The sequence below is a fragment of the Hibiscus syriacus genome, unplaced genomic scaffold (assembly GCF_006381635.1).
Source record: "Hibiscus syriacus cultivar Baekdansim isolate YM2019G1 unplaced genomic scaffold, ASM638163v2 tig00111621_pilon, whole genome shotgun sequence".
NCBI classification, from domain to species: Eukaryota; Viridiplantae; Streptophyta; class Magnoliopsida; order Malvales; family Malvaceae; genus Hibiscus; species Hibiscus syriacus.
The window spans coordinates 613979-632772 of record NW_024063138.1 but is presented as its reverse complement, the minus strand read 5'-3'; positions in this window follow the sequence as shown (position 1 = coordinate 632772).

The following is an 18794-nucleotide window of genomic DNA, read 5'->3' as shown; positions in this document are numbered from 1 at the left end:
CATGTTTTTGGATTTATGGAATTTATGTCACGGTGCAATTGAATTTTGGAATTGAATTACGATGGAATAGCTCTGATCAAGCTAACTGGGCCTAATGTGACTCTTGAGGGCCCCAAGATGTTTCATTAGGTCGGCTTTCCTTTGCTGTGTGCTTAGGGTAAGCTATATGGACTTATTGACTTGGGCTTAAGGATACAAGCTTCAGAGCCTATCCTTAAGTCGGCTTTCTTTTTGCTATGTGCATAAAGTAAGCTATATGGAAAATAATTTTGGGAACTACTGATGGTGTACCAGAAAAGGGTTTAAACTATGATTTTCAAAAAGTTAAACTCTTTTACGAATTTGTGAGATTACTGGACTATGATTTGTACCTATTGTGATTTTATGGAAATGTTGGGACACACTGAGCCTAGCTCACCTTTTGAAAATGTTTTCCCCTTTCAGATACTGTTGGTTAGATACCTTGGTTCGAGCACTTAGAGGATCAACATATCTCTTGAAGTAAATCAGATTGTAATGTTTTTATCTGGCAAGGTTACTTTATTTTGGTGACATGGACCTTATTTTAAAATATCGAATTTTATAATGATAACTCTTTTGCTAATACTGCTCGGTTTATTGTGATATTGAATTTGAAGACATGTTTTAAATTAAATTATTATTTATTGGTACTATATTTACGAGTTGGATTTTGATAGTATAATTTGTTTATAATTTCATGTTATTCATAATGTGATTTTATATTGATGTAATAACGATTTCGAAAAATGTCTTTAATAATCATAATGTGATCCACTAGACTTAGTCGAAACGCATAGGCCGGGTCTAGGGGGTTACATTTATTGGTATCAGAGCTTTTGGTTTTTAACCCTCGGACTGTGTATGAGTCCACATTGAAAATACGGTTTTGAAATATTTTACAAAACGAGTTACTAAGGCCATGTCACAAAGTTATTAAGATTTTAACTATGTTTGAGACTCCAAGTGCTTATCTAACCCTAAGTTTATCTTCTGTAGTAAACTTGAGATCCATCAAAATGAGTGCTAGACGTGGTCGTCGAACTAGCCGTGGACGAGGTCGAGTGGCTAGATTCGCAGATCCGATCGATGAGATACGGGTAGATCCCCCACCTCCGATAGGTGATCATGCTCCTACGACCCCAACGGATCTGCCTCCTACCGCTGGTATTGGCATGACTACACCGATAATAGGAGCGACCAATATTGAGTCAGAGTCTACCGGAGTTGCTTTGGATGAGAATTTTGGTAGACAATTTCTGCAGTTAATACAGGGAGCAGTCAGAGCTACTGGTGTTGTATCTGAGGTTCCTATTTCGCAGACTTTGATTGCCAATGGAGTTAGAACTTTTGGGGGACAAATAGGTGGAGCTCTTACTGAAGCTGAGGATTGGCTCCAGGATACAGAGAGACGCATGGATCAGTTGGGTTTGGACTCAACTAAGAGATATCAGGGTGCTGTGGCGATGTTAGATGGCAATGCCTACACTTGGTGGGAGTCAGTGACCAGTAGTGTTCCTACCGATCGTTTGACCTGGAATTTCTTTAAGGATCGCTTTCGGAGCCGTTTTCTGGGAGAGCGCTACTTAGCTCAGAGACGACAACAGTTTCAAGACCTGGTTCAGGGAGACATGACTGTTTCTGAATATGAGATCGAGTTCCTGAAGTTGCTGAAGTATGGATTCAGTATGGTACCTACGGAGAGAGATCGATGTCGTAAATTTGCCCTTGGACTCAGATACGAGCTGCGTAGGCAAGTTGTAACCCATCAGGATGAGATATTTGATGTGCTGGTGGGCAGAGCCAAAGATGCGAAAGAGGTGGAGGTTTTAGCTTCTGGTAGAGAGCGTGTTGATCAAGATCGATCTAAGAAATTTTCAGGCCCGATGGAGTCATCAGCACAGTCCAGAAAGAGGACTCGTACTTCAGCCCCTCAGAGAAGCAATACACATTTCAGGCCTGCAGCATCCTCACCTTTAGCTGTCAGTCGAGGCGGTTCCTCGTCGTATTATAATGGGCCCCTTTGTGAGTATTGTGGTAAACAGCACTCAGGAGAGTGTCGTAAGAAGATGGGTCTTTGCTATCAGTGTGGATCTAGTGGTCATTATCGGAGGGATTGTCCTCAATTAGTTTCGTTTGAGCAGACCACTACCCAAACTCCTGTGCATTCGCAGACTACAGTACAGACCCCAATTAGAGATCGTAGTTAAGGAAAGACTCGAGGATCAGCGTCCAGGACAGACAGTAGAGCCCAACCTCAGCAAAATAGAGGGCCAACAGCTTCTGAGGCTAGACAACCAGCTTTAGTTTATGCAACTAGACGTCGTGATGACAGAGATGAGCCTGAGGTTATTGCAGGTACATTTACTATTTATTCTACCCCATACTTTGCATTATTGGACAATGGCTCCACTCACTCCTATGTATCGAGCTCAGTATCTCGAAACCTTCAGATTCCGATCGAGAACACTGAAAATACTGTTACAGTTACAAGTCCAGTAGGACAAGCGGTATTAGTGAATAAAGTATTTCGGCGTTGTCCTCTCGAGGTTCAAGGAGAAATTTTTCTCGCTGATCTTATGGAACTTCCTTTAGGGGAGTTCGATCTAATTCTTGGAATGGATTGGTTGAATAAACACAAGGTAAAGCTGGATTGCGAATACAAGCGGGCTACTCTGAAGACTTCAGATGGTCGGACTGTTGTGTTAATTGGTGAACGGCGTGGTTATCTCTCCAATATAGTTTCAGCGATGGAAATTGATCATATGATCCGGAAGGGATATGAGACCTTCATTGCTTGTATTTTGAACACCAAAGGTGCATTGTCCACGATCGAGGAGATTCGTACAGTTAGCGAGTTTCCTGATGTTTTTCCGGAGGAGTTGCCTGGGTTACCTCCTGATAGAGAGGTAGAGTTCGAGATTGAGACTTATCCGGGATCTTCACCTATTTCTATGACACCTTATCGTATGGCTCCAAAGGAGCTTAAGGAGTTGAAATTCCAATTGCAAGAATTATTCGATCGAGGATTTATCCGACATAGTACTTCACCATGGGGAGCTCCAGTTCTATTCGTGAAAAAGAAGGATGGGTCGCTAAGATTATGTATTGACTATCGGAAATTGAACAAGATGACGGTCAAGAATAAATACCCATTACCCAGGATTGATGACTTATTTGATCAATTACGAGGAGCTACTGTATTCTCTAAGATTGATCTTCGTTCGGGGTATTATCAATTGAAAGTTAAAGGATCTGATGTTGCAAAAACGGCCATTCGCACTAGATATGGTCATTATGAATTTTTAGTGATGCCTTTTGGTTTTACGAACGCTCCTGCAGCTTTTATGGATTTGATGAATCGTGTGTTCCGACCATATTTGGATCAATTTGTGGTGGTCTTCATTGACGAAATTCTGATCTATTCTCGTACTGAGGCAGAGCATGACGAGCATTTGAAGATCGTTCTGCGGACTTTGAGAGAGCATCGTCTATATGCCAAACTAAGCAAATGTGAGTTTTGGCTTCAAGAAGTGTCATTTCTGGGGCATATTATTTCTGCGCGAGGTGTTCAGGTAGATCCCAGCAAGATAGAGGCTATTATGAATTGGAAACGACCTAAGAACGTATCTAAAATCCGCAGTTTCTTGGGCTTGGCTGGTTATTATTGACGTTTTGTTGAGGGCTTCTCGATCATTGCTTCTCCTTTGACAAAGTTGTTAAGGAAGAATGTGCTGTTTGACTGGGGCGAGGCACAACAGGAGAGCTTTGAGAAATTAAAGGCGGTTTTGACTCAAGCACCGGTGTTGATTCAACCAGAGTCCGGGAAGGATTTTACAGTGTATAGTGATGCTTCACATTCAAGACTTGGTTGTGTTTTAATGCAGGAAAGTAAGGTGGTGGCTTATGCATCCCGTCAGCTGCGGCCACATGAGAGTAACTATCCTACTCACGATTTAGAGTTGGCAGCAGTAATTTTTGCCTTGAAGATTTGGAGACACTATCTTTATAGAGAGAAGTGTTACATTTTCATAGATCATAAGAGCTTAAAGTATCTTCTGACCCAGAAGGAACTTAATTTGAGACAGCGTCGCTGGTTAGAGCTTCTAAAGGATTATGATTGCGTGATTGATTACCACCCTGGTAAAGCTAACATTGTAGCAGATGCTTTGAGTCGAAAGACGGTATCGGAGTTGAGGTCTTTAATGGCCAAGATGAATTTATATGACGATGGCACTTTGTTAGCAGAATTGCAAGTTAAGCCGACCTTGGTTGATGAGATCAAAGCTAAACAGCCCCTTGATAGCTCCTTGCTTTGCATCTTTGAGCAAGTAGAGCAGGGGACAAACTCAGATTACGCAATTGATCAGGATGAAGTTTTATGCTTTAAAGGTAGATATTGTGTGCCTGATGATGCTGAGTTGAGGCAGACTATCCTTACTGAGGCTCATAGTAGTCCATATGCTATGCACCCCGAAGGAGATAAGATGTACCGAAATTTGAAAGAGAGGTATTATTGGATTGGTATGAAGAAAGACATATCTGACTTTGTGGCTAGGTGTTTGACTTGTCAGCAAGTTAAGGCAGAACATCAACATCCATCAGGTTTGTTACAGCCTATCAAGATTCCTGAATGGAAATGGGAGCGTATTACTATGGATTTTGTTACTGGCTTGCCTATGACTCCTTCGAAAAAAGATTCAGTTTGGGTGATTGTTGACAGACTTACAAAGTCATCTCACTTCATTCCTGTGCGAGTAAATTATACTTTGGATAAGCTGGCAAGATTGTATATTTCAGAGATTGTCAGATTGCATGGTGTTCCATTGTCTATTATTTCTGATCGAGATCCGAGATTTACTTCGAGATTTTGGAAGGCGTTACATACGGCTTTGGGAACAAGATTGGATTATAGTACATCCTTTCATCCACAAACTGATGGTCAATCTGAGAGAGTAATTCAGATTCTGGAGGATATGTTGCGGGGTTGCGTAATCGATTTTCATGGTAGTGGGAGAACTTTTTGCCGTTGGCTGAATTTGCTTACAATAACAGTTATCAGACCAGCATTCGTATGGCACCCTATGAAGCGCTCTATGGGCATAAATGTCGCACTCCGATCTGTTGGACTGAGTTGCGTGATAGGAAAACGTTGGGACCTGAGTTAGTGCGAGAGACGGAGGACACAGTCAGATTAATCCGTGACCGTCTGAAAGAGGCATTTGATAGGCAGAAATCTTATGCAGATCAAAGAAGGAAAGATATACAGTTTGAAGTGGGAGATCGGGTCTTTTTGAAAGTTTCACCCTGGAAGAAAGTATTGAGATTCGGGCATAAGGGTAAATTGAGTCCAAGATTTATTGGACCATTTCGTATCTTGAAGAGGGTAGGACCTGTTGCATATCAGCTTGAGTTGCCTTCTGAGCTAAGTCGTATTCATGATGTCTTTCATGTATCAATGTTGAGGAGATACCGTCCAGATCCAGGTCACATTATTCAGGTTGAAGAAGTAGAGCTGAGACCTGATTTGTCATATGAAGAGGAGCCCATTCAGATCTTAGAGAGAGATGAACGAGTTCTTCGGAATAGACGAATTACAATGGTCAAAGTTCAGTGGAGTAATCGAGGCCCCTCAGAAGCTACTTGGGAGACATTGGAGTCAATGGAGGTTCAGTTTCCTCAATTATTCTCGTAAGGTAAATTTCGAGGACGAAATTTCTTGTAGAGGGGGAGAATTGTAACAACCCGAATATTTACAAAATAATATTAATTGAAATTGGAGGTAAATTGTGAAAATGGGTGAAATTAAGTGACTAAATTAAAATTTATGGAAACTTGTATGCCATTTTTGAAGTAAAGGAAATTCAGGGACCAAGCCCTGAATTTCCCCTAAAACTGTTGGTAGGCTTGATGATTTAAGCGTGATTTCTTATTTACAATCAGAAATCACAAATGCTATTTCTTTAATTTTCTTCCTCTCACACCTCCACTTTCAAGTCCGATCCAAACGCCGTCTGAATTCCGATCGTTGTTTTGAAACCACCGTTGTGTTCATCATCGAGCGAGGAACAAACCCTTCAAATTAATTGAAGCGAAACACGGCCAAACGTCAGGAATTTCCAGTCAAAGTAGCGACGGTTTTGTTAGCTCTATCGCCGAGGAAATCTTAAATTCACCGCTGATCGTTGCTCCGTTTACGACACCTCCCGCACCATCGTGTTCCTTGTGCCGTTCCGAGTTCACAGGTGTCAACCTTGTCCACCGTAGACGGCGGCGCGTGAGGAGGTGGTGCAGTCAAAGATTCGGCCGATTTGAAATCGAGCTCTCCGCCGTTCAAAAATTTGAACCGATCGTTGTAAGTATCTCGAAATTGCTCAAAATAATTTTTAGAAAATTTTCCGGGATTTTTAGGGCCCCGGAGGACGCCTCACGTGCCACACGCGCCGCAGCAGGGCGAGTGGCTGCTGGAAATCGGTTTAACCGGTTTTTAACCGGTTCTGACCGATTTGACCGGTCTGAACCGGTTTGACCGGTCTGACCCGACCCGACCGTTGACCCGACCCGACCGTTGACCCGTCCCGACCGTTGACCGTTGACTGTTGACTTTCTTTGACCAAAACTTAAAATGGCTTTGACCGAGCATTAAACGACCGTTAATCTTTTTCGAGTATACCTATCCTGATAGTTTTCGACGTGCCGAATCCGTTTCCGTGGTCCGTTTTGTCAAATTCGAATCCGAAGGTCTCCAAATCTACGGTCAAAGTGGTTGACTTTGACTTTGACCAAGAATTTGAATTTTCAGAAAGTCATACTTTATGTTTTTCGACGCCCTGATTCCGATTCCGCAATCCGTTTGGCCAAATTCAGACTCAGAATACCTCAAATTGATAGTCAAACCCGAAAAATGCTTATATACTTAAGAAGTTTAGCTTTGAACAATTAAATAGGATTTGGGACTGATAAATATTATTGTTTGAAGGTACAAGAGACTCTCATGATCGTTCGACAGCTCGACCCAGCTCTTCTAGATCAGTTAAACCACGTGTGCCAGTATTCACCCGTTCGAAAACTGTAGCAGAGCGTGGTGAAACCAGCAATCAGTAGATTTGTTATTTGAATCTATTGTCGAGGTGTGTTCCCTACTTATTACTGAACTGTTTTATTGGTTTTAATATGTGGTACACTGAATTCATTGGTTATTGTTTTATTGATGCACCAATTTAATGTGACAATTTATGGAATATGACTGCTATCTAATTTTTGTTTTGAAATAGTATATGATTACCATGTTTTTGGATTTATGGAATTTATGTCACGGTGCAATTGAATTTTGGAATTTGATTTACGATGGAATAGCTCTGATCAAGCTAACTGGGCCTAATGTGACTCTTGAGGGCCCCAAGATGTTTCATTAGGTTGGCTTTCCTTTGCTGTGTGCTTAGGGTAAGCTATATGGACTTATTGACTTGGGCTTAAGGATACAAGCTTCAGAGCCTATCCTTAAGTCGGCTTTCTTTTTGCTATGTGCATAAAGTAAGCTATATGGAAAATAATTTTGGGAACTACTGATGGTGTACCAGAAAAGGGTTTAAACTATGATTTTCAAAAAGTTAAACTCTTTTACGAATTTGTGAGATTACTGGACTATGATTTGTACCTATTGTGATTTTATGAAAATGTTGGGACACACTGAGCCTAGCTCACCTTTTGAAAATGTTTTCCCCTTTCAGATACTGTTGGTTAGATACCTTGGTTCGAGCACTTGGAGGATCAACATATCTCTTGAAGTAAATCAGATTGTAATGTTTTTATCTGGCAAGTTGACTTTATTTTGGTGACATGGACCTTATTTTAAAATATCGGATTTTATAATGATAACTCTTGTGCTAATACTGCTCGGTTTATTGTGATATTGAATTTGAAGACATGTTTTAAATTAAATTATTATTTATTGGTACTATATTTACGAGTTGGATTTTGATAGTATAATTTGTTTATAATTTCATGTTATTTATAATGTGATTTTATATTGATGGAATAACGGTTTCGAAAAATGTCTTTAATAATCATAATGTGATCCACTAGACTTAGTCGAAACGCATAGGCCGGGTCTAGGGGGTTACACGATGAGCTTATAGGTTCACTTCAAGCCCATGAGCAGAAGATGAAACAAAATGAAGATTCTGAAAATTTGGAACAAGAGTTGCAAAGAAAAATGAACATCCACGAAGGTGAAGCCAGTAGTGACTACACACAAGGTAGAGAAAACCATGGAGGATTTAGTGGAAGATATAGAGGAGGATGAGGAACTCGAGGACATGGTGGTCGATCATATGCCACCACTCAAACGAGTGAAAATTTTAGACATCAGGTCATGGATGAGGATTTCGAAGCCGAGGTAGAGGTAGATATCAACAAGGAAATAGATCATAAATACAATGTTATAATTGCAACAAGTATGGTTGCTTTAGTTATGATAAAGAAATAATATAGCAACAACTGAAGAATAAAAAATTGAAAAATCTCATGTACTTATCACTTACAAAGGAAATAAAGAGTTCAAGAAGAATATTTGGTATTTCAAAAATTGTGCCAACAACCACATGTGTGGTCAAAAGGAGATGTTCATGAAGTTAGATGAAATAATTCATGGTTGAGTAACATTTGGAGATGACTCGGACATAGAAGTCCAAGGCAAATGCGAAGTTATGATAACTCAAAAGAATGGTTAAAAGGAATACATTTCATATATTTATTATGTACCAGTTTTGAAAAGAAATATCATCAGTCTTGGTTAACTTCTGGAAAAAATGATATGAAGTTCAGATGAAGAATTGCTCGCTTGTCATCAAAAATAAATATGGGGAATTAATTTTCCAAGTTGATATGACTCGAAATCGTCATTTTACTATCGATATCGAGTCAACAGAACTGAAGTGCATAAAAACTGCGATCAATGATGATTTATGGTTTTGGCACTTAAGATATGGGCTTCTTGGTTTTTCGGGCTTGAAGATGTTATCAAAAGAAAATATGGTGAAAGAACAACTAAAGATTAACCTTTCAAATCAACTATGTTAGGCTTGCATTAAAGAAAAACAACACATACAAAACTTTGAAGTTGTTAAATCCTGGAGAGCTCGAAGACAATCAGAAATTGTGTGCACTAACATAGTCAGTCATTTTGAGATAGCATCACTTGGTGGTAACATGTATTACCTAACTTTTATTGATGATTTTAGTAGGAAAATTTGGGTTTATATTTTGAAAAAAAAAACAAAAGCGTTGGATAAATTGAAAGAATATAAAGCAATGAGAGAAACACAAAGCGACCAATTTTAGAAGATACTTAGATCAGACAGAAAAGGTGAGTATACATCAAATTTATTTGAAGACTTCTACAGAAAGCATGGAATTATTCATCAGCTGATAGTTAGATATATGCCTCAACAAAATGGAGTTACTGGGAAAAAAAGAATCGCACAATCCTTGACATGGCAAGGAGCATTATAAAAGGGAAACACCTACCAAGAAATTTTAGGCATAAGCAGTTCAATGTGCCGTTTACTTGTTAATGTCCAACAAAAAGTGTTAAGTACATGCCGCTAAATGAAGCATGGAGCGGTCAAAAATCAGGAGTTGGGCATATCAAGGTTTTTGGTTGAATTATATATGCCCACATTTGTGAGCAGAGAAGAAAGAAGCTCGATGACATGTGAGAGAAATATATCTTCATCGGCTATGACGAAAGAAGCAAAGCTTACAAGCTATATAATCTTTTTATCAAGAAGATAATCAATTCAAGAGGTGTCAAGTTTGATGAAATAGATTATTGGAGATTCAACAAAGAAGAAAAGAATGTTCTAGGACTATTTTTTGATGAAAAATAAAGATGATGACAATCTTATCGATCAAGATGAACATGATGATGATCAAGTTCCTCTAGAAAATCTAGTTGCACCAACATTATCAAGCAGTAGCAACAACAATAGTGGTACCAACAAAATAGAAAGTTATAAAATATCTCAAACAGAAGTTCGAAGATCTACAAGGGAGAGAAGAATACCATAAAGGTACAATAATTACGAATTAAAAAATATTTCATTTTCTAATTTACTTGCAAAGAGTGATCTCATAACATATGAAAAACGGTTGAAGATGATAAGTGCAAAAAAGCTTGGAATGAAAAAAAAATCAGGTTTAAGAGGAGTGTTAGAATTTAAATCAAATTTTGTTTTTGATTTTGACATATCTAGTTCATGAAGTAAACGTGTAAATTTTTGGCAATGCAAGTAAGAATTGCATGGATATAAAAATATGCACTTGGATGATTAAATGGTAGTAGCTTAAAAAGACATGTCGACAAAGTTTAAATCATAAATGGCATCTACAAACATTAGGAGACAACAACTACAGTATTCAAGAATTGTTTAAGAAATAATAATGGATAGCAACATGTAGCAATGACAGATGAAATGATGTGGCAATATGTTAAGATTTGCGGAAGCTCGAATCGACAACCTAAGGGGTTCGCCAAGAGGGGTCGGGTCAGTTTTTATGTTTAAGGAGTAAGGAGATTGAAAGATAGAAAATTGCACAGTGATTTATAGTGGTTCGACTTCTCAACCAAGTCTACATCCACTACCTTAGCTCTCTACACTAAGGATTTTCCAACAAATTCACTAATTTGTTCTTTCTTTTTTTTAAGGACAAAGAGATAACCTTTACAAACTCCCTAGTTTTTTACGGGCTAAACTAGAATCTTTCCTTAGCTTTTAGCAGACTAAGCTAGAACCAAAACCCCTTTACAATGAAAGGAAATATAAACAAGAAAACCTCTCTAAGGTAGGTGTTTACAAGAATTAAGCCCACAAGAACAAAATATTTACAAGAGAAAGATGAAATAAGATTGAAAAACTCTTCTCTTGTGTTTGATTGCTTGGATAGTTGTTCTATGTATTCTTCAAGTGTCATCGGCTTGTTTTTATAGCTTAAAATGAGTTTGAAGTCGTATCTAGGCGTTGGGGATGTTTTAGAGCCGTTTGGAGATTATTTTTCTATAAAAGTAGGCTGTCCATAATAGGGGGTATCGGTAGTCCTTTATGGGGTATCTATACTACCTTTTTTAAATTCAAATTTAACTAGCCGTTGGAGCCTTGTAGTATCAATACTACCTAACAGGTATCGGTACTACTTTGCACTATGGTATCGATACCCTTGTATGGTATCAGTACTCATTTTACATTCGATGTTTGAGCCTTCATAGGGGTATCGGTACTACCCTGATGGTATCGATACTACACTTGCCTAGGGTATCGATACTACACAATGGGTATCGGTACCCATTCATGTGGTATCGATACTACATGAAGCAGTATCGGTACTTTTTTGCATTTTTGCTCAAATATGAATTTAATTGACTTTGAATTATTTTTGAAACCTTTTGAAAACTTTGAATAAATTTAATTCAAGTCCAAAAACATTTTGCCTTAATTTGCTATATCGAAACATAGTTCTACAATCTCCCCCTTTTTTATAAAACAAAACATTTGAAAATTTATTTTTGGGAAAACTCCCCCTTAATAAAATGTTTAATGAAAAAGATACCAATTGTTGGAAAATATATGAAAATGTTTAGCTCCCCCTTTTTCATTATGAAATATGAATTTTTCAAACCATACTTCTCCCCCTTATTGTTATATCAAAAATAATTCAATCTTTAAAGTTCTAAAATAACATTGGAGAGTAAGTGGTAAATTTGGCATTTGAAAAATCAAAGCTTTCCCTCAGTAAGTGCATTCCAAACAAAATTTAGCTTTAAAATCTTGACACTTAAACAAAAATTGAATTTCAACAAATAATAACAAACAAGTTAGTAGAACATGAAATTCAATATATCCAAGTCTAAAATACTTTATGCAATACCAATTGTTGAAATTAAGTGCATATGCATAAAGTCTTCCAAAAATGTTATGCATTTGAAAAATTTGATATCAATTGCTAGAGAGATATAATTTTCATTTAAACCATATGCATAAATATTTAAAAATTAAAGTCAGAAATTAAAATCAAAACATTTTTTTAAAATTGATATCAATTGTTAGAGAGATATCATTTGCATTTAAAATCAATTTTGACCAAAATTCATTATGATGAATTAAAAATTATGAAAAATCATTAAAAAATTAAAATGTTAATCACAATTTCCTCTTAACATACATGAGATTAAAAACAAAACATAATCATTTAAAATCAAAACTCATGCATGTATAAACTTAAATGAACAACCAAATAATAAAAAAAACTTTAAACTTAGAGGTTATCCATTCCTTTTTCAAGTGTGGCTAGAGCATTTGAATTTCTTCACTTTCATCACCATTGCTCCCACACACCTACAAGAGACATTCATTTCGATTTTGGTATCCAAATTACTTTGGATCCTTGGACGTTAGTTTCAATGCCACTTGTTCCCTTGGGAACTCATACTCGTCTAATTTTTTTAAAAACAATTCTTTTCTTTATAGGCAAGTATGTTCCAAATGACCATGAAAATGGCAATGTGAGCATTTTGCCATTTTTAAACATAATAAGTTATTTTTAGAAATTAATTCTTTTTCTTTTGTTAAGCTTTCAAGCTTACCTTTTAAACCAAAATTTTCTTTTTCTAAATCATTTATTTTGATTTTTGAAAGCTCTAAATCATTTTCAAAATTTCATTTTGATTTTCAAAATCAACTTTTTCTTTCAAAATCGATTTATTTTCAATTTTGAGTTTTGAAATTAATTTCGTATATTTGGAATTCATGGTCTCAAATCCTAAATATAACTTATTATAAGCATCTTGTAACTCATCAAAAGAATATGAATTAAATTTATTTGAGTTAGAAGATACCTTGGGCTCTTCACGAGCCATTAAAGACCACCTTTATTGGTTCTTCTTTCTTGTTTCCATGGATTTCCTCGAGCTTATTCCAAAGCTCCATAGCACTTGAAAATGAAGAAACTCCTTCATAGATTTTAGGACCAAATGCACAAAACACTATGTATATGGCCTTGACATTTTGTTGAGCTTTCTTCCGTTCTTGGTCACTCCAGTTCTTCTCATTCTTCTTTGGAGAAGAGTATCCGCTCTCGATCATCTCCCATGCATCAAGATCATTGGCTTGGATAAATAACTTCATTAATTTCTTCCAATGACGGTAGTTGTCTCCATTGAAGTATGGAGGCTTGTCGGTTGGTAAGGAGTCTTCCATGTTGAACGAGCCGGGGGTAGAAGACATCTTCTCGGTTGTTTCAGAAATTGGTAGATCTTCTTCGAGGATCGTTTCAATGTGGTTAAACTTTTTAATGAGTTAAGCTCTGATACCAATTGTTAAGATTTGTAGAAGCTCGAATAGACAACCGAAGGGGTTCGCTAAGAGGGGTTGAGTCAATTTTTATGTTTAGGGAGTAAAGAGATTGAAAGATAGAAAATTGAACATCGATTTATAGTGGTTCAACTTCTCAACCAAGTCTACATCCACTACCTTATCTCTCCACACTAAGGATTTTCCAACAAATTCACTAATATGTTCTTTCTTTTTTTAAGGACAAAGAGATAACCTTTACAAACTCCCTAGTTTTTTTACGGGATAAACTAGAACCTTTTGCTAGCTTTTAGCAGGCTAATCTAGAACCAAAACCCTTTTATAATGAAAGGAAATGTAAACAATAAAACCTCTCTATGGTAGGTGTTTACAAGAATTAAGCTCACAAAAACAAAATATGAAAAACTCTTCTCTTGTGTTTGATTACTTGGATAGTTGTTCTCTGTATTCTTTAAGTGTCCTCAGCTTGTTTTTATAGCTTGAAATGAGTTTGAAGTCGTATCTAGCAGTTGGGGATGTTTTGGAGCCGTTTGGAGATTATTTTTTTGCAAAAGTAGGCTGTCCAGAACAGGGGGTATCGGTACTTCTCTATGGGGTATCGATACTACCTTTGTTAAATTCAAATTTAACTAGTCGTTGCTAGCCGTTGGAGCCTTGTAGTATCGATACTGCTTAAGGGGTATCGGTACTACTTTGCACTATGGTATCGATACCCTTGCATGGTATCGGTACTCATTTTGCATTCAATGTTTGAGCCTTAATAGGGGTATGTTGAAAACATTTTGATGTTTTGATATAACAAATTAAGTGTTATTGAATTTTAAGATTTTATAATCATTTTTTAAGTTTATTCGATTAAATTATTTGAATATCAAAAATATTACTCCAAGTTTTTCAAAGGTTATTTTCAATCCTTACTTAAGTGTAAAATTGTGTTTGAAACATAAAATATTTTTGAAACAATTTTACAAAGTATTTCGAACCTTAATCGAGCCAATTTTTTTTTTTTACAAAGGGATGTACCGATACACTCTTTAGTGTATCGATGCACACCCAACATCGAAGCTATTTTGTGTACCGATGCACAACCATGCATCGATACACTCCTAGCTTTATTAAAACATCGAATGCAGTTTGTGTACCGATACACATCCTATGCATCGATGCACTCTGGCTTTATTAAAACATCGAATGCAATTAGTGTACCAATACACCCCAAGTGTACCGATACACTAGGTCAACCAACGGTCGAAATATTTGAATTTTACACACACTGTACTGATACACCTTGAGAGTGTATCGATACACACACGCTCTTAACTGGTTTATTAAATTGTTTTCACACCATAACGGCTCTATTGACTTCACCAATGATCCCCAACGTTCAGAAGTGATCAAAGGTGTATTTAAACAAGCTCAGGAGTCATTGATCAAAAACAAGAAACAACAATTGTGAGAGAAACAAAGAGAAAGCCTTAAACATCAAGTTTGAGCAATTCAAGCCTATTTTCATTCAATATTCATTTTTGCTTTCAAGAACACTACTTGTACTCAATTGTATTCATTCTTGAGTGTTCTTTCTTTGTTCTAGAATTGTGCAAACATCTTGCCTAGTGAGGTTTTTCTGTAAGTTTGCAAATTTGTGTATTTCTCTTTGGGAGAGAGTGTTCTCAAGAATTTGGGGTATAATTCTTAAGGGAGTTGTAAGGTTACACTTTGTCCTCAAAAGAAAGAACAAATTAGTGAATTTGTTGGAAAATCCTTAGTGTGAATAGCTAAGGTAGTGGACGTAGACTTTGGTTGAGAAAGTCGAACCACTCTAAATAGTTGTGCAATTCGCCCCCCTCTTGGCTATTTTGTCGATCGATTAACTCAACAGGGTATCGGTACTACCCTGATGGTATCGATACTACACTTTCCTAGGGTATCGATACTACACAATGGGTATCGGTACCCATTCATGTGGTATCGATACTACATGAAGCAATATCGGTACTTCTTTGCATTTTTGCTCAAATCCGAATTTAATGGACTTTGAATTATTTTTGAAACCTTTTGAAAACTTTGAATAAATTTAATTCAAGTCCAAAAACATTTTGCCTTAATTTGTTATATCGAAACATAGTTCTACACAACACAACAAGAAAACTTAATTACGATAATAACACAAGGATGAAGTGGCGGCAACATATGAAAAGCTTAGAAATTATGATAAAGATAAGCTGCAAACGAGGCGGTTAAAATGCTTATATAAAGGTTTGATACGTAGGAGTTAAAAAATGTGAAGGAAAAACCGAGAGATTGAGAGAAGCTTAGCAAAGCTTTTATTAGTGGTGCTTGTAAAACTAGTCGCAGTCAGCGTCTGTTTATTGTGTTTGTGTTGTATCGTATTTTGGTTTGTATCAATAATATTGTGTGAGTTATAAAGTTTACCGAGTGTCCATTCACGCTTCCAACATGATTGCTAAATTACATTGTTTCATGATATAATATATGTCTACATTAATACATTATGCAATTCATAAATTAAGTGATGATAATGGAATACTTATGTACTTACTATAAACTTATTGCATGATTTGAGTATGTTTGTAATAGATATGATGTTTATATGGTTATGTTTATATGTATATGTGTTATTTGAATTATATTTATGATATGTTTCAGTGTGCTCTAAGCTAAACGCACATTTCATTTTTAAACATATATACCAGGTACTATTAAGGATTTAATGGGAGTCATGCCAAAAGACTAGTCACAAGACAACATATCGAAGTATATTTTGATAAACTATTAAGTGGTATGCATATAGTTATAGAGTTCATAAGAGGTTCTTATATGTAAAAGATACATTATATGATGATCTTGATGAGAATATATGATATTTGTATGGAATTTATAAGATAAGCATGGTCAATGATGCATTTCTACGATGCTACAAGCTAATGAAGTTTATATATAGCATACGAATAAATGGATAGATGATTTATGCATAGGGCACATTTAAAAAAGAAGACTTATAGTTGAATTAAATGTATGTTATTAGGCGATTTATGTGCTAAGTATGATGTTTGAATGATGATGAGTATGTTTCGTTTGCATACAATTTGAGATAAGTTTGTCTGATTAGTTAAGAATGCACAAGATTTTTATGAACTGACATGCCATATAATAAGGTTATAAAAAGCATGGAAATCTACTTGACGTATCAAAATGAGCATAATTAAAAAAAAACTTATCCTCTTGTTAGGGGTGACTAAAACTTAATCCAATTCAAAAATTGATTTAAAAATATATAATTTTTTTATTAATCTGATGTAAATATAAATATTTATTCAAAGATAATTCTCAACTATATAACATTTGACGCTCATACCGTTAGTATTCATGGTATTCAGACTTAAAATTTTAAAAAATAATAATAATTATTTTATCACTTAAACTGCTTGAGTATAGACCATTTCCATAAAAACTTTTGTCTAAATTGTAAAGATAGAACCTTCCAAGGGTTGATTTATTCATAAAATATGATTGCGACTTAAAGGAAATTAAGACAGAGCAAAAGAGGACTTCATTGCGGCACCGAAAACCGTGTTACACGACATTGGCTTCAATCATTAACCGAGTGTCGCGTGTTACTCACACGCGCTCACCAATCACAAACACCAATTCCCGTTTATGACGCAAAGGAACGCAACTGTAAGCAAACGCTCTCTCATGCGCGTCATTCCTACAATCCTTGCCTATTGGCCCCCGTTATAGATTTTTTTTCCTACAATGCGATTCTAGAAAAAAAAAAGTTCATTTTTAATTAATTATATTAACATGAGCTAAATATTATAAATTCATGCAAATGTTTTATATTATTAATTTTATGACTTAAATTAAAATCGATATTAATTAAATTAAAATTGTAAATAATTCAACATTTTAAAAAATGAATTGAGTATACATTTAATATCAACCAAAAATAGACTCAATCTACTTATATTAAATTTTTATATCGGTGCACAAATCCTGTGACCTGGGTAATAAATAAATTATTGTTATTTCTTGAGATTATAAATTCGAACACTAACAGTGACATAGATACGAGAGTTCAATATCATATAATTGATAGTTATCTTTAAACAAATATTTTTTTATATTTATTCATATTAATAAAAAAATTTATGTCGGCCTACAAAATTTAAAAACTTCTAGAGAATCTCGTTTGAGTTGAATTATTTAATTGTTCATGTTTTTCATCTCCTAATAAGTATTTTTTTATTATATTATTATATTTGAAATAAACATTCTATTTTTTTAGAAAAATACTTTTTAACGATAATATGAAGCGGGCGATAATGATATTTGCTTTGACCTTTACATTAAGTTATTAATAATGAATAAAATAAGTAATAAAATTACAATGCGTGTGGGAGGAATCTTTTAAAATGGGTAAATTATGTACTTAGTCATTTAACTATTTGCATAAATATGTTTTGATCACCTAAACATTTTTCAAAATCATACATAACTTTTAGTTTCATTTTGATTATTTACTTTTAAAAAATTAACAAAACTGTTAACATGATATTTTTTTTAATAATGATATGACTTTACCTTCTAGTGATACGTTAGCTTGGGATGAGCGTTCGATCAAGTTAAGTCGTGTCAAGTCAAAAAAATTTAAGTTAATCGAGTTGATGAGTCATATTTTATAACTTGGAGTTGAGTAAAAAAAATTCGAGTCGATTCAAATTTATGAAATTTGAGTCGTGACGAGTCGAGTCGAATTTTTGAGTTTCTATTTGAATTTAATTATAATTATTTATAATATTATGATATTATTTGATTATAATTTAAATGGCTTTTTATAACAACAACAACAACAACAACAACAACAAAACCCAATTCCCATATGTATGGGGTAAGGGGGAGGTAGGGTAGTAGGCTACCCCCAACGCCAGGTTGAGAGTAGCTTCCGTGGAAGACCTCCGGCAGTCAGAAAATTAAAAATTTAGATAAAATGCAATGCATGTATAAATAAATACATAAATACATAGCTAATCAGTATTCATATGCCGTCATTAAAATCATATGTGCGTCTGTAACTGGAATTTATCCCTGCATAATAATCCCTGCGAAAGAATCTCTGCATATAGACAGAAACATAAGATCCGGCTAATTTAAAAGAGGAAACATGAAGAGACTCGAGAGACATATATATATATATATGTTTTATATTTTTTTCATATATATATATATATGTTTTATATTTTTTTCATATGTGATGTACATATATCATACAGAGTCGAGAGACTCGACTCAAACTTGAAAATCAATCCACTAATTACTAAAAATTTTGAGTTACTATTCGAGTTATTCAAGTTGTATTTTACAACTCAATTTGAACTTGAATTTTTT